Below are 16,830 nucleotides of genomic sequence, written 5' to 3'. Positions count from 1 at the left end.
CCAAAAAAAAGATAATATTTTGGAAAATCGAACAAAACCCTAAGGGAGCATTTTCTTCACAATTCACTCGACTAACACCTCATCGCAATCCCATTTTCTTAACTTTTTCACAACACAAAACCGGGGGCTTTTTCTTATTACTCAAGACAAGTGCTACTTCTTTTTCTTTTACTCCCTTTTGTTTACAAAAACATTCATTTGTTTTCTTTTTTTTCTTTTTTTTTCAAGGAATGCTTATTTTCTTTCCCCTCTCTTCTATTTCTTTGCACACTTGTATTTCTCCCCAACTTAGCTCTTTTTCGCACCAACATTGATAAACAAAAATGCTCCCTAAGGAAGATTAAATGCAACCAAATTGGTTGAAGGTTCACTCACAAAAAGAATAGGATTCATTCATTCAATGGTTTATGCAATGATGCCTTTAAATGAATCCTACAAACTCAAAGGGGGAACTAGGGATTTTTCCTCACAAGGTTGATTGATTTAACATTATGGTCAAGTGGTTTTTCTCAAAACAATCAATGCCTCAATCATTTCCATAATTGTTCACAACAAGGATTAATGCATGATTAAACATAATAGGAATGTGTCAAAATAATGTTCGGTATCCCGCAATTTAGTATACAATGGAAAGCTACCTCACACGGCTAAGTTCTAATTGATTCAAGACATGTAATTCAAATAACTTATGCTATGCACTTTTACACAAACCATCATACAATTTTACCAAGTCTAGTAAGCGATAAAAATGTACCTTGAGATTGCCTCATACCACTCTTATCATCACCATCCCAATTGCATCCATTAAGCACTCAATCTCTTGCAACTTTGTTCCTTTACTTCAATGAAACAACCACGATTAAACAAAAATTTAGCAAGTAGGACAAATCACAGTTTAAATCACACACAAGTAAAATAAGCAAATTAGTCTTCAAAAGTACCACTATCAAAATAAAATAAACTAACTTTAACTAGAGTACTAGAATTAAAATGCTAGGAATTAAAATTGCTGAAATTAAAAAAAACTACTCTAAAACTACCAAACTACAAACTCTTCTTCAAGCATCGTCTTCATCACCACCCCCGACCGGTCCTAAAGTTTCTTCCATATCCGCATCCATTGCCGCAGTGCCACTTCCACTTGCTTGGCCACTGCCCCCCCCCCCCCCCCCCCCCCCATAAAAGCGGGCCTGTCCACAAGCCAATTAGAATAGGCAACATAATCCGCTTGGGAAGGGAAGGTACGAGCCTTCGGTGCCAAAAAGGTATTCTGGAATTGTTGTTGCATGGCATCAAAAAGGAAGGTTTGAGACCTCCTAGAAGCCTCAAAGTTCTTGCAGCAGTAGGTTGCAAACTCCATTTGATTGAAAGCTGGAGTCCGACGCGCTCGTGCTCGGGAGGAAGAGGGACCGGCTGCTCCTTCAGCTCTTGTATTGGGATCGCAAAACCTGTTAACAAAATAATCATTTATTGTAGTGTTAATGGTGAAATGAACTTCGGTAGGAATTTCCACACTCGCTTCTTGACAAAGGCCCATGATCAGCCCCGGGTAGAAGAGATTCCCGGCTTTCCCCCCATGGATCGTTCCACTTGTAGCTATCTTCCTGAGTTCGTTCGCAATTATGTAAGCTACATCCACCGTTTGTCCATCCAAAATGAATGCTAGTAGATAGCCCGCTTCTAGTGGGATGGTGGTGGTGTGAGTACGCGGTCAGATATTATTCAACAAGACCGCAAGAGCCGCTCGGGCAGTCGAAGTAAAATCCTCCCCTCTCTAATTCTTAGGCAGCCCTTGTTCATTTAGAATGTAGCTCTTGCCTTGAACACAAAGCTTAGAACTAGCCCAATCGAAATCCAAGCTGCCTTCTTGAAGCTTTGTGCGGTAGTGACACTTTTCCCCTTCCCTTAAAGTTAGAGGATTTCCCAAAAAGGTGTTGATTGCGTCTCTATTGAAGAGAATTGGTTTTCCCCTAACTTTGGTCTGATAGTGGTATGCGGTTCCCTCTACAGTTTGAATGGCTTTGGCGTAGAATTCACGCATAATGTCGTAGTTTATCTCACAAACCGGTTGGCATAATTTTTGCCACTTTCTACTCTCAATGATTTCCATAATCTTGGCATATTTTCCAGTTGGTGAAAATTGCACTAGCCTTTCCGCCACAATGGTTAGGTTTATGAGGAAGTTGTATCGCTCCTCACATTCATCATTTGAAAACTTATTCACACTCCGCAAAACTCTTGGTGGTCTTTGAGCTGTGGTCTTGAATCGCTTAGACATCTATGAAAGAACAGCCAACACACAGTATAATTCACATTCATTAGTACAGAGAGAACAAAAACAGTGGCTGAGTTTATCTGGGTTCGCGGCGCCAACTGAAGGACGCGACGTGTCCTGTGCGCAACCCAGAAAAACATCAAGCTTTAGACAGCACAAATCTCAAATGTTTTCACAAAATTTATTTTGAAGACTACACACACACACATAGTCCATATGAAATCAGTACAAAGACAAAACCTCCGTTCCTTAACCTTAAATCTAACACATGCAAGTCTCCAAATTTCCCTTTTCTAACCCTAAAAGCTAGTTAGTACGAAGAAGAAAGAGGGAAAGTAAGAGAACTTAGAGAGAATGCATACCTTGATTGAGGATGTTAGAGATTGATGATGAAGATTAAGGAGGGAGTTGTGGGTGAGTGTGGTGGTGTGAGTGTGGTACAACAGTGAATTATCTGATCTGTGACACTTATCCTTTAGGTTGCGATAAGTACATAGTGACTACGATATAGCCCGCTGTGTCAGTCCAGAAACGACAACTAATTATCCAAATTTTGTCTTATTCGTTCTGTAGGTTGTGATGAATATGCAAAATCTACAAAACAATATGCTATATTAGCCCAAAAGGTTTTAGCAGATTATTCTTTTCTAACTAGTGTGACTTATTATCCTCTAGGTCGCGCCTTATAATTATTATACTCGAGCATTGGCAAATTACACACGTCATCAATGCCTTTTCACTTACAATCATTTTTCTTTAAAATTTGGGACAAATTTCGGGGTCTTCCGGTATTTAATATATCTTCGATCCGAATGTGCGAGAATTTCGTATTCACGCACCTTTCGATCAAAGATTTATTAAATAGGGGCAGCTGTCATACCCCAAATTTATCCGTCTTATTTCAAACACCCAAATTATTTTAATTATTTTTAACTTTGAGTTTTATAAATTATTTGGTTCACTTTTACTATCACTTTAACATTAACTAATTTTAATTATTAAAAAAAACATATAATAACTTTATAATTTTAAAATAATATCTCACCTCTTTCATCTTTTTGACATTTCTTTATTTCTTACATAAAAATCACAAAAAATAATATATTTTATTATTATTATTATTATTGTCGTGCATTATTATTATTTTTTTCTACTAATATTTTTTCTAGAATGAATTTTTTTGTTATTATTAATTTAAACTTGGTGGTAATTCTAAAGACATTATTAATTATTAATAATAATAATGAATAAGAACTATATTTCTTTTTTTATTGTAAATTGAAATAAAAATTGCCATAGAGAACTAATATAGTCCTTTCCAGTTCCGTGTAATTAGATTACACTTACATGTGTTTACTAAAGAAATATATATAAAAAGTAAAAAATTATAGTATCATATTTAATTAAATAAATATATTATTCTTAATTAAACATTTTATTATAGTTATAACTACTGTTAAATGATAATTTAAAGTAATCATCATACTAATTATAATCATACAACTTCTTCCCGCTAAAATTTTCCCGCCGAAACCTATAGTAAATAATAAATTAATTAATTCAATAAATCATACTAAATTATAATCATACAACTTCTTCCCGCTAAAATTTTCCCGCCGAAACCTATAATAAATAATAAATTAATTAATTCAATAAAAAAGCTTATTAATATTAATAATTAATAAAAAATTACAATTTCTTTTAAAAAAATTTACAATTTCTTTTTAGATAATAAAACCCATCAAATTTTATCAATATTAATAACTAATATTAATAATTGATAAATAAGAACATCCATAACCCCATAACCATTAACTCCATTAACTATCGAAAACTCCTATTTCTTCGTAACCATGATTTTACAATTTTTTACCATGATTAAATAAATTGAACCGAAATGCACTTCCTATGCACTAACTGTTTGATAATCGTGGCCACGATTTGGTGTTGGATAGCACATGTCATATTGTTAAACCAGAGACATATTTATGTCCAAAGTCTCCACTTCCAATGCATGTTTATGTATATAATATGGTATAGGATTGGAATGCAATTTATTTTGTTATATTTTCTATGATGAAATTACACGCATCAAACTGCAGATGCAATGTCAGGTTCAAGCAATCCTTTAATTATGTTTACATCTTTTTATGTTATTTCTTCAGTTATATACCAGATGATTATTGATGTCTATTTTGAATTCATACTTATTTATCTTAAAATTTAATTGAATGGATTGATTTTAATAGTAATGATCATGTTACGTTGACAATTTTTGAAGAAATTTTCAGTCGCAAATTTATCAATATTGATTTGACCATGCTACATTAACAACTTTTTAAAAAACTTTCAGTAGTAAATCAAGGAGACTTCAAATGATGTTCAACCAAGGATGCCCGAGTATTCGGTAAGATGGTTTTAAAAATCACCCAAGATTATGAGAGTATTACAAATTTTAATTGTAAATTTTTTTCATTTTTAGTTTTTAATTATGACAATTCTTTTATTTTATTCTATTTTTTAAATTACATTTTTTTGTTAAATTTTTGTTTTTGTTTGTGCAGGTATATAAGCATGTCATGGAGTTAAGAATCATGTTGTTCAATTTTTCTATTTTATTAATGTATTGTATTATTAGATTTTTATTTTATTGTTTGTTCTTACTTTTTTTACTTATAATTTTATTTATTTATTTATTTATTAAAGAAATTTCTACTTATAATTTTATTTAATTCTATTATTATATATTTCTTCCTTTATTGTTTGTTTCTATTTTCCTCTTATATTTTTTTCATTTCTTTTTTTTTTCCTCCATGTATTAATGTGGCTGGATGGAGGAATCTCATATGGTGTAATAATAGTATTCATTTATGTAAGAATAGGAATTATTGTAAAATTGATTTATGAGTAAATTTCTATTAATTGTGTGAATTTTATAGTAAGGATGATCATGATGCACTAACAAAAATTATATATACTTTATCTACTAAAACTACTTATGTTATTTATCCGGGCAGAACCGGCCATGTGCATATGCAGGAAGTGTTATAACACGTCCTAAATTTTGCGAGGTTTCAAATTTTTAAAAGGTCTAATTTTTTTGATAAATATTAATCGAAATAAATAAAATGATATAATAAAAATTCAATAAATTAAAAAAAATACTATAATAAAAACTCAATACATACAAAAATTGAGATAAATCAAAACTCAAAATAATTATAATTAAATATATTATTGATTAATACATTAATACATAAATGTAATTTTTATGTATCTTTTTTAATTATTATAATTATATTTATATTTTAAATTTGGGCTCATTTTTAAAATTAGAACAAGACATCTGTATTGATGGGTCGGCCCTATTATTTATTTATAAATTCAACCATATGTCCATGTCCGTGCGTCGCACGGGTGAACGGCTAGTTATTATTAATATTAGAAATTGTTGACTAAGGGTATGTTTGGATATCACGAAATGAACGGAGCGGAGTGGAACGGAGCGGAACGAATGTACCATTCCATTGTTTGGAAATTTTAGAACGAAATAAGACAAATTATTCATTCCGCCCAAATTGGAGGGGAAGGAATATGGTGGTAAGTGATGAAATGGAATGGAATCCATACCACTCCTTTCCGCTCCGCTCCATCCGTTTTTAAATTATCCAAACAACGGAATATCATTTTATTCCATTCCATTCCGCTCCATCCGATTCCATCAATTCAAACAAAGCCTAAGTCAAACGAGGGTATTTTTAACCCTTCCTTCTTCAATCTCCAAACGGCTGCCGCATGCCTCCTATGTCCACACAAAACCTAATTTCGAAATCAACCTGAGTCCATGAATTCAAAGAATCAAATCCCATCAAAGAACAAAATTAGAAAAAAAGGAAAGAAAATATTACACCGAACAAATATTTATAGATACCAAAATTGTTCAAATAACAAATTGTTCAAATACATTCCATCAAAAATCTAAATCAAGAAACATATCTGAATAAATAAAAGAAATCGAATCCGAAATTAATTTGCAATCAAATCCCATAAACAACAATCAAAATACTTCCTAAATCAAATGGAATCCTTACACTATAAAACGAAGCTCTAACAAATTTAAAAAAGGGACCGAAAAATCAAAGAGAAATAGAAGGAGTAGAAGAAGGAAATTCGTTGAGCAAAATCTTGAGCCTCATCGCCGTTCACCTTCAAAAATTAGGGTTTCAGAACTGAAACCCTAATTTCATTTCCTTCCACCGCATACCTAGAAACGGAAACAATGGAGGATTAGAAATTGGAGATTCTCGAAGCAAATCAGAACAAGAACGTAAAGATCCACGGCGATAGAGAGAGGTAGATTCTACACTTAGCTTAAATTCTTGTTGATGAATGTTTTGTTGGGGTTTAAATTTGGGGAGTTAATAGTGAGGTTGCTGGGTTTGAAAAAAAAAATGAGAGAGAAGAAAGAACGTGAGAGAGGGTAAGAAAGGAGAGAGAAACTAATGGGAATTGAAAAAAGAAAATGAACCGTAATGATACCCCTTTCCGTTTTTTTTATTAAATTACAAATTATTAAATAAAATAATCTTGCGTGTATTCTTATCGTGTTCCCTAATGGGTCTTTTTAATCTAAACTAATCCCATGCGTAGATCTCTGTTGGTCCACCGTAAGTTCAAGCATGCACACACACTCGATCCCAACGCATCTCTATTGATTCACCTGGGCCTAAGCCTATGCGCTATTCGCACTCTTTACCTACTCTTTTACTATTTTACTCGTAAACATACACCTCCATGCGAAACTGGTCCCCAAATGTACTTTTGGGCCAGATTCTTTTATTATTAGACACCTCCTAATTTACTGCACTGAACTAAAATGCACCTACTGTATAAAATTTAAATAAAATATTAAAACTAATTAATTTTTTAATTGTTCTTATCGCTTGATTAATTATATTATCTCCTATAATTTATTTATTTTTTGGATGAATAATTAAAACATTTTTTATTAAATCTCATGTTTAAATAATTTTTATATATAAATACTTTAATAAAAATAATATTTAGGGTAAACTTGATAAATATATTTATGATAACTAATTAAATAATATATTTTATAAATGTTTTATCTAAATTATATACTTTGTGATGAATAATGCATAATTAACATTTTTATATATGATTGAGGGAATAATATATTAAATCTATTTTATCACCTCTAATCTTCATTTAAAATACAATTACTAATTGTATGCAATACATTATGTGTATAACTAAGTCAATCTCTTTCCTTATACTAACGTAATCATTAAATCTAAATATTATTTCCAACAAATAGGATTGTAGATTTGTTTTATAAATCAATCATGAACAAACTGCGTCTACGACTACGATATCTCTAATTTCAGACAAACTTCAAAGGAGATCTTTAAAACACTTACACAATTCGTCAAAAAACATTAACCAACAACTTTAATATGAACTACGATTACTCTGACTTCCTCATTGCACTAGAGGATACGTAGGCATAGGATTTTGAAATCCTAGCGAGTATAACTATAAAAAATACCAACATATTCTTTTTTTTTAATATTAATATAATTATTTTTGATATGGGTGAATGTACGTTTACCGTATCTCAGGATTAAAACTGTAAAAAACAAACATTTAATCTAATTCGCTTGAAATATCGATAAAACCATTTTTTAAGATATAGGTAAATGTACGTTTACCGTATCTTCAATTTAAAACTTATTAAACCTAAACCTAAAAGGGGTCCCCTTGAATACAAGGGAGACGAAGGGTGCCTAACACCTTCCCTTCGTTTAACCGACTCGCGAACTTAGAATCTCTAACTTAGGGTAATCCGTTTAAATCCCTTCCTTTAGGATAAAAATAAATGGTGGCGACTCTCTTTCATAAAATTTTAAGCCGGTTACTACAGCTGGCGACTCTGCTGGGGACCCTTAAGCTTAGAGTCGACCCTACTTTTGGGTTTAGGTTTTGGGTTTTATTATATTTTGGTTTTATTTTTATCGGTGCTTTTATTGTTATTATTTTCTATTATTATTTCATTGTATTTGGATATTACTATATTTTGTTTTAATTTCTCTTATTTATTGTTTATCTTTATATTATTATTTTGTTGGTAGTACTTATTGTGTGGAGAAATGGAAGAAACCCTAGAAACGAAATGTCAATTGGCCACGAGGGCTAAACTGCCCCCTGTGCGTTGTTGCGACTATTTCACCTAGAGTCAGTCTTATCCTAAGAAATACCTTTGGAAAGAATATTCTTTCGGAGGTAGGACTTGGATTTGACCTACGACTCTTTGTAAAAACCAAAACAAAAATTATGGTGAGACCTTTGTACGACCTAAGAGACAAAATCTCGGTTTACAATGAGGCTCCACTTAAGGGAGGCCCTTATGCCTTTCCCTTTGGTGTTATCCATAAATCCCTTAAGAAAAAGACTACCTTTATGGGAGGGTAGATTACGAATTTATGAACTTACATACTAAGGGATACTCTTTAACTCATCACTATAAATATTTTCATTCACCTGAATACAATTTAAATATTATTTTTTTAACTAAATCAATTATTCCTTTCCTATGAGTGGGCTCCGCTTAATTGTTTATTTCATTAATTTATTTTATCATTTCTATATATATCGGTGGGATCTTTTTGTGTGAAGAAATGGAAAGAACCTTAGAAATGAAATGTCAATTGGCCACGAGGGCTAATCTGCCCTCGTGTGTTGTTGCGACTATTTCACCTAGAGTCAGTCTTATCCTAAGAAATACCTTTAGAAAGAGCACACTTTCGGAGGTAGGACTTTGGATTTGACCTACAACTCTTTGTAAAAGCCAAAACAAAATCTCCTGGTGAGACCTTGTACGACCTACAAGACAAAAGTCTTTGTCTACAAAGAGACTCCGCTTAAGGGAGGCCCTTGTGCCTTTTCCCTTTTGTGTTATCCATGATACCCTTAAGAAAACCACCATCATAGGGAAGGGTAAAATATACGTAGGACAAACTTAAGTATCTACATACTAGGGTTACTTTCTGTCTATTTCTTTCTCAAGAAACCCGCAAGGGTTCTCTTTTGTCTATCCATCCCAAAATCGATATAGGGTATTCATTACCCTAGCCTCTTTAGGGTATTCACTACCATAAACTCGTATGGGGTGTCCTCGTTTCTATCTAAATACCGGTATAGGGTATTCACTACCATAGCCTCTTTAAGGTATTCACCTTAAACCCATTTAAGGTGTTTGCATTTCAACATATTACAAAAAAATGGTATAGGGTATTACTATCCTAGCATGTATATGCTTCATTTTGTCTGTCATACTCCTTAGCCTATAGGGATTCCATTAGGTCAAATGACATGACTAAAACCCATTTAAGCCTCCTTTGTCAATCATAGACTCCTAAACCCACACATGAGATTGCATTGCATCCATGACGTGACTTTGCATTTCCATTTACATATATACATTTGCGTACGCGTTTTCATCTCTGCTCTTATCCAATTACCATTTAGCTAGCAGGCTTCCTGATACTCACAAGAGAACTTGGAGAATGTCTTAAGAAATTATGGAAGAACTCAAGAAAGATCAAAAACTATTAAGGGAGGAGGTCAACCAGTTACAGACTCAAATGAATTTGGTCATACAAATGTTGTTGGGAAGGGAAGGTAACCCTTCGATGTGTCAGCCACAAGCCCGTCCAACTTCTCAAACATCACAACCATGGGTTATCCCCCCACTTCAACAACAACGTCAACAGCATCAACAACCCTACCAACAGAATAGGGGTATTCATCATAAGGAAGAACCAAAGGCACCCCCGAGAAGGTTTGATCTGCTTCCTATGCCTCACAGTCAACTACTTCAACAGCTACTCAAGGCTTCATCGGTCGAGTTAAAGAAACTTGATCCTCCTACTGGGGCAATCCCACCAAAATATAATGCAGATGCAAGGTGCGAATATCATGCCAATTCTCCAGGGCACACTTTGGAGAATGTCGGGCCTTCAGACACAAAGTCCAAGATTTAATCGATAACAAGAAGTTGACTTTTGAAGAAGGAATGCCCTTTGTGAATGGTTACCCCTTACTCTGACAAGTGCAAAAATATCATCAATATCTCTTAGAAGTCGAGGAAGCTCGTCCTTAAGATCATTAGGCTTTGTTATTTTCTATTTGAAATTTCGTTATTGCTAAGTTTTGTTTGTTTCTTAAAGTTGTACTCTTTGATTAATAATTTTAATAAAATGAGCATGCATGTTTTTAAAGCCAATTCATTCGTATTCACTCTTTCTTAAAAAAATGGAACAAAAAAAGTCAATCCATTTGATCCTTTTTCTATTTCTCACATTTAACAAACTTCGAGGGAGAATGATGTAATTAAAATTAACCAAATTTTGCTAACGTATGCTTTCAATGTAAAACCGAGCTGATGATGTAAGGCATTATTTCAAATCCTAAACAGTGGAGAAATAAGGAAGTTAATCCGTAGTCAAACCCCCTCGAGCCAGAAGTTGGAGTTTTCTTCTATATACTAAAAAAACCTTAATTTTAACCAGGGGCAGGGTAGATTTCAATTAATTCAATGGTGCATTCTGTACTCAGGAGAATTAGTCAATCTAAGCAAAAGTTCGAGCACATCTTTTTCCTCGCATTCATCAAAGATTGAGGAAACAATGAAGATAAAGCTTGCAACATCTCCTTCCTCAATATATCATTCAAGACCAATGAAGAAATAAAGATGAATCTTACGACAATCAACATGGCAGTCACAAATGTTCAAAGATCGAAAAAAAAGCTCAAAAATAAAATAAAAATCCCGCTAAGTCAAGTAAAAATCAAAAGAAACTTGACTTAGGCAAAAGTTATGGCATCCCGATGGACCGCAAATTTAAAAGAATTGGTCCATGCAAAAAAAAATAAGGGATTGAAAAGAAAAAAATTGGAAAATAATCTTGTGACTGCCACCTCAAAAATAATCAAAAGCTTCTTATCAACGCTTGGATCTTATCAATGCTCTTCATTGGCGCTTGAATCTTTATCAATGCTTATTACCATCACTACGACTACGAAAAATTCTCTTGCCAACTGAATGCATTCATTGGATTAAGCGAATTTTAGGATTGGAGAATATCAAGGAGAATGGGGTGGGTTTATATAAAATTTGAGCCTTATATCTTAGTTTCTTAAACCACAAACCATGGCCACGTTACAACCTTCGAAAGCCCTAATTGAAGCAAGGTTAAACTATGAAAGCATACTCGGAAAAATTTATGTTAAACTGACTCCTATGTTTGTTAAAATTATTGCTTACCATCTCTAAATCATCCATTCCTTCTTCATAAAAACTTCGATTTCAAAAAACTTGCATGTGCGTCACAAAGAATTACTTTTCAAAATGTACAATTTTATCTACGAATCGAAACTTAGCATCAAGGAGATTTCAAAATTGGTTTAATCAAAAGAAATTCATTTCATGACGCTACTGACTAGGGGAAAAACATCTAAGAGGAGCCCTATAATCAGGGGCAAATCCTAATGATCATAGGGGCACATCACAGGAAGATCATATTGACTAGGGGCATTCATTCTAAGATTCGATCAACTTGAGTCACATTTCAAAGCGCCAGACAATCAAGGGCATACATTTCCAAGATCCTAATGATCAGTGGCAAAACTTCCAAAGCTCAAATATGGGGGCATATCGTACCAAGTTCATCTTACAGCATGTAGGATCCAAATTCTCTTCAAGCAATTACAGAGTACAAATTTTCCAAGATTTGGACACTTGGCGAAAGTTATATCAAATCATATCACCACATGGTGAGGTCTAAGAACATCCCTTCAGACTTTGAAATTTGGGGCATACTTTTTAAAACTCAAACCTCGGGGCAATCTATATCAAGTTCGTGGGGAGGTTCAAGTTCTTTCTAAGGGTCCTCCAGATCCTAGAGATATTGGGACATACTTTTCAAAATTCAAATCTTGGGGCAATCTATATCAAGTTTGCGATGATGTCCAAGTTCTTTCTAAGGGTACTTCCTCCAGATCCTGGAAATTAGGGGCATACCTTTCAAAAATCCAAATATTGGGGCAAACCGCTACGAGGCTCGTTCGAAAGAGTTAATTCAAAACAGTTCATTATGGGGAAGGACATTCCAAGAGTCCACAATCAAAGGCATAATGTCTCGAAGTGCAAAATAGTGGGGTCATTCATATCACAATCGAACTACTCTCGGGATCGTATCAAGAAAAATGTTTACATATCAACATATTGCGGTAATACATTTCACAAAGGGGCAAGCTCTCTGCGTACTTTCACATTTCCCTTGGATCTTTCTCCAACGCCAACAATTTATGAGTTCAAAAACAAGTGTCGGGAAGTCATACTAGCATAAGTAACTTGCTTTTAATAAGCAGCCTTGTTGCATAAGTGACTCGTCTCAATCATAATCATCCACAAACTTATCGGACAATCGAGCCATTTCACTATCATTAATCATGCATATCATTCATCTCATCTCTATAAGCATAAAACTTTTTTTGCAAAGCCTAAATTTACTTGGCAGTTATAAAACAAAACTCTTTTACAAAAAATCAAGTTTGCTTAGCACCCGGTAACCTTACCGATGACAGTAACCATAGTGTTTGTTTATTTCCAATCGTCTGATTGATGATTTCCGGCAGCCTTACCGATGTCAGTAGCCTTACTGAATACATATTTCCAATCGCCTAATTGATGATTTCCGGTAACCTTACCGATGACAGTAACCTTACTGTTTGTTTATTTCCAATCGCCTGGTTGATGATTTTCGGCAGCCTTGCCGATATCAGTAGTCTTACTGAATACATATTTCTAATCGCCTGATTGATGATTTACGGTAACCTTACCGATGACCGTAACCTTACTATTTATTTATTTCCAATCGCCTGATTGATGATTTCCGGTAAACTTGCCGATGTCAATAACACAAAAAAATTGTTGATTATAAAATAATCAAAATCAGAAATACACAAACATTGGTTCAAACATTTGGTGAGAAAATTTGGTGCTTGGGGCAAAAAAAAACATTGGGGAGAATAATTTGGGGAACATTTGGTGCAAAATCTTGGTGAGAACATTTTGGGGAATATTTGGTGCGAACACTTGGGGAGAACAAATTGGGGAACATTTGGTGCAAACATTTGGTGAGAAAGTTTACCAGTTAGCATAAGCATGATTATCTACAGTCATTTTTACTATCTAATTGTGGTTACACGCAAATACTTGGTGAGAACAATTTGGGGAACATTTGGTGCAAACATTTGGTGAGAAAGTTTACCAGTTAGCATAGGCATGATTATCTACAGTCATTTTTACTATCTAATTGTGGTTAAACGCAAATACTTGGTGAGAACAATTTGGGGAACATTTGGTGCAAACTCTTAGTGAGAATAATTTGGGGAACATTTGGTGTAAACATTTGGTGAGAACGTTTACCAGTTAACATATGCATGATTATCTACAGTCATTATACTATCTAATCTTGGTTAAACGCAAACTTTATCTATCCTCTAGGTCGTGATAGATAAAGAATAGATTGGCGACTACTAGCTTTCTAGGATGTGGCAAGTCAGTTCTCCATCTCTCCTCAACTCTACTTGGATTAAAATCTAAAATAGAGTTGAAACCCGTTATTTCTTATTCTCTAGGTTGTGATAAGATATAAAGGAATCAATGGTAGTTCGCTACAACAGTGAATTATCTGATCTGTGACACTTATCCTTTAGGTTGCGATAAGTACATAGTGACTACGATATAGCCCGCTGTGTCAGTCCAGAAACGACAACTAATTATCCAAATTTTGTCTTATTCGTTCTGTAGGTTGTGATGAATATGCAAAATCTACAAAACAATATGCTATATTAGCCCAAAAGGTTTTAGCAGATTATTCTTTTCTAACTAGTGTGACTTATTATCCTCTAGGTCGCGCCTTATAATTATTATACTCGAGCATTGGCAAATTACACACGTCATCAATGCCTTTTCACTTACAATCATTTTTCTTTAAAATTTGGGACAAATTTCGGGGTCTTCCGGTATTTAATATATCTTCGATCCGAATGTGCGAGAACTTCGTATTCACGCACCTTTCGATCAAAGATTTATTAAATAGGGGCAGCTGTCATACCCCAAATTTATCCGTCTTATTTCAAACACCCAAATTATTTTAATTATTTTTAACTTTGAGTTTTATAAATTATTTGGTTCACTTTTACTATCACTTTAACATTAACTAATTTTAATTATTAAAAAAAACATATAATAACTTTGTAATTTTAAAATAATATCTCACCTCTTTCATCTTTTTGACATTTCTTTATTTCTTACATAAAAATCACAAAAAATAGTATATTTTATTATTATTATTATTGTCGTGCATTATTATTTTTTTTCTACTAATATTTTTTCTAGAATGAATTTTTATTATTATTATTATTAATTTAAACTTGGTGGTAATTCTAAAGACATTATTAATTGTTAATAATAATAATGAATAAGAACTATATTTCTTTTTTTATTGTAAATTGAAATAAGAAAGAAACGCAAGGCCAATTGAACAATCTTTCCCGGTGAGTTCTTGAGTCCTTTTGCTTCTTTTATTCACGAATTCTTCTTCTCCCTTCTATTCTTGTTGAATTTCGTGCTTTTCTCTTCTGGTTCTTTTGCTAGTATTGTGAAGATAATGAAAGTTCAGAGGTGATAAAGATGATGATGATGTTATGTTCTTCTTGGTCACAGGTTGTAGTGAGAGTCGAAGATTGATGAGGGTGAAGCGATGGTGTATGGAAGCATAGTGATGAAGAGATGGCAAAGATTGAAGGGAATGGCTCTGTGAAGTGGTTGCAGAGGTGAAGGTTGAAGTGATGATGAATGAGAGAGGAAGATGATGAATGGAGATTGTGAATGGTGTCTAGAAGAATGATTGAAGATGGTGGATGAGTTATATAGGGGTTTCTCAAGGTTAGTTCCTCTGAATTTGTGATTCTCTGGATTATATTAGGTTTGATATCAATCTGTTAGTTGGTTTTGATTCTGTTAGTAACTGGCTAGAAAGTTAGTTAGGGGTGGAAAAATGTTAGTTACAAATTGGTTAGAGATTAGTTATAGGTATGTTTGAAATTCTGTTACATGTTTTGTTAGTTGAAAGATGTTTAAGGGTTAGTTATATGATTCTGAATTCTGTTATGAATGGGTTTAGAATAGTTAGGAAATTGGTTAGAGACACTAGGTTATTATAGGATTGGTTTAGAGACTGTTAAAAACATGGTTAGGGGTTAGGTTAGTAATCCTTTTCTGTTGTGGTCAAGTTATGCAGGTACAGGCTGCTAATGTGAAGAATATATGATGTGGTTTTGTTTATATTGGTTTAATGTGTGCTGCAGGTTTTATGGTATAGGATTTGATGAATGGCTATGTATTAGTGTTATGGAATTTCTATTTGACCTATTGCTCATACTCCCTGCAGGATTCAAATATATTTGCGTCACGGATACAGAGTCACTTGGTTGAATGACCCACCTGGCCTGAGATCTGAACATGGATGAATAGAATATTGCGGCGATGAAGTTTACTAGTCATGAGGAATGGTGAGTTCTGAAGACTTGGAGTTTGGCTTCGTCACGGTCTCGACGGTTAATGGCTGCAGCGTGAACCTGATATGAGTGTTGGTGCTGTTTTGGTTGTTGATTGTTTGGAAAATTGATTTATGTAGATAGCAGCAACATGTGGATAATTGAGGCACGGTTGGGTAGCATTGCCGCGGGAAAACAACCATAGAATCGAGGAGTTGATGTGCTGAATACTTGGAAGCTTTCCATTTACGGAGCATAGCTTGGAATAGATATTAAGAACACTTACACTTAGTATAAGCTTGCTGTATAACTTTCCAAGTAGTATAATACATACATGGGATGTATTTGGTGTAAAGATATTGATTTGTAATGGCACTGTAGTATCATCCTTGAACTTGTAAATTAACAATTTGAACTTCTTTTTATTTTTAAAATCTGAAACTTATTTTTTTCAATATGCCATTTAATAAGGAAAACCTTATTAGAGTGATAGCCAAAGATATGGAATCAACATGGCCTTAGTCAGAAGTCGACCTTCATGGTTGACAAAGTCTTTGCAAATAGATTTCAAAGGTCTTCTCTCTTCAACATGTATAAATAACCATAAGAATCTGAATCTCCCAAGACTTGTCATAGGCTAACCTCTTTGTCCAAGTGAACTCACTAAGCACTACACCATAACATATAATTCAAGCAATGCACTAAATAGTTATATCCAAACTTTGTAGGATAGATTCTCTTGATTGTTAGACAAATATAGAAATAAACCATGATAAAACTAATGCCTTTAATCCACCATTACTGATTTAACGAACCAATATTATTTTTAATGAATGCATGATGTGTAAATGGCCTAAGATGCAAGTGAAGTTAGAACAATAAGCCAATTAGTAGAAAAAATGGATGGG

General features: G+C 33.6%; 1 long non-coding RNA gene across 2 annotated transcripts; it reads left to right on the top strand.

Moving 5' to 3' along the window:
- The first annotated feature begins 14,878 nt into the window (after nt 1-14,878).
- LOC131647308 (uncharacterized) lies at nt 14,879-16,379 on the top strand. 2 transcript variants are annotated; one of them, XR_009297780.1, is made up of 3 exons: nt 14,879-14,920; nt 15,090-15,311; nt 15,817-16,379. It is a non-coding gene; the product is annotated as an uncharacterized LOC131647308 (long non-coding RNA). The 2 variants fall into 2 exon arrangements; XR_009297781.1 differs by having other exon boundaries at nt 15,021-15,311.
- Nucleotides 16,380-16,830: the final 451 nt, after the last annotated feature.

Source organism: Vicia villosa, linkage group LG2 (assembly GCF_029867415.1).
Source record: "Vicia villosa cultivar HV-30 ecotype Madison, WI linkage group LG2, Vvil1.0, whole genome shotgun sequence".
Taxonomy (NCBI): domain Eukaryota; kingdom Viridiplantae; phylum Streptophyta; class Magnoliopsida; order Fabales; family Fabaceae; genus Vicia; species Vicia villosa.
The sequence above is the reverse complement of the archived record's forward strand: the minus strand, read 5'-3'. Positions and strand labels throughout refer to the sequence as shown.